This window comes from Pieris rapae, chromosome 24 (assembly GCF_905147795.1).
Source record: "Pieris rapae chromosome 24, ilPieRapa1.1, whole genome shotgun sequence".
NCBI lineage: Eukaryota > Metazoa > Arthropoda > Insecta > Lepidoptera > Pieridae > Pieris > Pieris rapae.
This window is the reverse complement of record NC_059532.1, coordinates 5,199,596-5,202,095: the sequence shown is the minus strand read 5'-3', so window position 1 is coordinate 5,202,095 and position 2,500 is coordinate 5,199,596. Positions and strand designations below refer to the sequence as shown.

Sequence of the window (2,500 nt, the reverse complement as noted above, 5' to 3'; positions counted from 1 at the left end):
CGACGCCTATTTAGCAGGCTAGAGTCTCGTTCGTTACCGGAATTAACCAGACAAATCGCTCCACCAACTAAGAACGGCCATGCACCACCACCCACCGAATCAAGAAAGAGCTGTTAATCTGTCAATCCTTCCGGTGTCCGGGCCTGGTGAGATTTCCCGTGTTGAGTCAAATTAAGCCGCAGGCTCCACTCCTGGTGGTGCCCTTCCGTCAATTCCTTTAAGTTTCAGCTTTGCAACCATACTCCCCCCGGAGTCCAAAATCTTTGGTTTCCCGGAAGCTGCCCGCCGAGCCATTGTAGTAACGTCGGCGGATCGCTAGATGACATATTTACGGTTAGAACTAGGGCGGTATCTAATCGCCTTCGAACCTCTAACTTTCGTTCTTGATTGATGAAAACACCTTTGGCAAATGCTTTCGCTGATGTTCGTCTTGCGACGATCCAAGAATTTCACCTCTAACGTCGCAATACGAATGCCCCCAGTTATCCCTATTAATCATTACCTCGGAGTTCTGAAAACCAACAAAATAGAACCGAGATCATATTCTATTATTCCATGCACGAAATATTCAAGCGGCATTTTGAGCCCGCTTTGAGCACTCTAATTTGTTCAAAGTAAAATTGTCGGCCCACCTCGACACTCACCGAAGAGCACCGCGATAGGATTTTGATATTGAACCGGCGTTTTACCGCCGGCTCACCGACGATATGCTCCGCAGACGTGTCAGTATCACCGCGGATGCGGTGCACCGACAGCGCGGCGCACAAATGCAACTACGAGCTTTTTAACCGCAACAATTTTAGTATACGCTATTGGAGCTGGAATTACCGCGGCTGCTGGCACCAGACTTGCCCTCCAATTGTTCCTCGTTAAAATATTTAAAGTGTACTCATTCCGATTACGAGGCCTCGTAAGAGTCCCGTATCGTTATTTTTCGTCACTACCTCCCCGTGCCGGGAGTGGGTAATTTGCGCGCCTGCTGCCTTCCTTGGATGTGGTAGCCGTTTCTCAGGCTCCCTCTCCGGAATCGAACCCTGATTCCCCGTTACCCGTGACAACCATGGTAGTCGCAGAAACTACCATCGAAAGTTGATAAGGCAGACATTTGAAAGATGCGTCGCCGGTACTGGACCATGCGATCGGCAAAAGTTATCCAGATTCATCAAAATTAACGACTTCGGACGCTAGGCCCTCCGCCGATTGGTTTTGATCTAATAAAAGCACTCATCCCATCACTGGTCAGAGTTCTGATTGCATGTATTAGCTCTAGAATTACCACAGTTATCCAAGTAACTGAGTAAGATCTAAGGAACCAAAACTGATATATTGAGCCATTCGCGGTATCGCCTTAATACGGCTTGCACTGAGACATGCATGGCTTAATCTTTGAGACAAGCATATAACTACTGGCAGGATCAACCAGGGAGCTGCTTACGCAAACGACTCGCCTAACGCCGCGCGCGAGACGCGGCTTCGGCGAGCCGTAGCTTCGGCGGCGTCGAGACGCGCTTGCGCGCGTTACTCGACACGCGTGAACGTAACGCGTCGAATTTACAAACGACGCGACGTTCGCGCTTCAATTCGATAGACATACTTTGACCGGTCTACGAGCGGCCGTCCCGTCACGGTCTCGCAACGAGGTGATGTACAACGCTGCTCGACCACTGTGAGGGACATAAAACTGCGTCAAACACGACGACGACGACGACGTCGACGACGATGTGTCTTGGCAGTTTGAAAATTGAACATTCATCTAAACGCAACTTCTCAATTTTTATTCAATACGTTATTGTAAACATATTAAAAACTCTGCTGGCATTATACATATGTTGTATTCGCACTAGATACGATCAACGCCCGGAGCTTGAGGGACAAATTCCAACACGACGCTGCGCACACCGTTTCGACGATGGGCGCGTATGCGTCCTCTTTCAAACATTATTTCCAATTGCGGCCGCCGCAGCGACCGCGCACGTGTCGAACACGCTCGGCGACCCGAGTTTGGGTGGCGCCTGAAAGCGTAATTCTTTTATAATCACAGATAACACCGGCGAGACAGTCTCACAAAGATCACACTTTGAGCGGATTTTGCTGAATGTCACCGTCCGGTCTGCGAACGCGGTGATAAATAATATATAGTAACACACCGTGTGCAACAAAGTGCGCACGTAAGTATGTATACATATATATATATATATATATATTAAAAAGAAAAATAAAAATAATCAAACACGCACACACATTCGTGCGTTTGTGTTCTTCCACAGAAACATCGCGAGTAATACACGATGATGCGCGGCAGCGAGAACCTCCGTCCGACTCGGTGCGCACGGCTGTTTCGCTCCACATCTATACCGAGAGCAATAGTCCGCGTCGGCATTGGAGTAGTATGTCGTATGTTTCTAGTAGAGCGTCGAGAGTTAGTTTTCATTTTAGGACGTGTACGTAACGTGTGCGTGTGTACATTAAATGAATGAATGTGCATTGACTGTTTATATTA

The 2,500-nt window shown here is 48.2% G+C and overlaps 1 non-coding gene across 1 annotated transcript in view; it reads right to left on the bottom strand.

Moving 5' to 3' along the window:
* Window positions 1-1,426, bottom strand: part of LOC123690413 — a 1,906-nt gene extending 480 nt beyond the window's left edge. Inside the window, exon 1 of the ribosomal RNA XR_006751076.1 lies at window positions 1-1,426. This exon is cut by the window's left edge and continues 480 nt beyond it. This is a non-coding gene — a ribosomal RNA (small subunit ribosomal RNA).
* Between the last annotated feature and the right edge of the window lie 1,074 nt (window positions 1,427-2,500).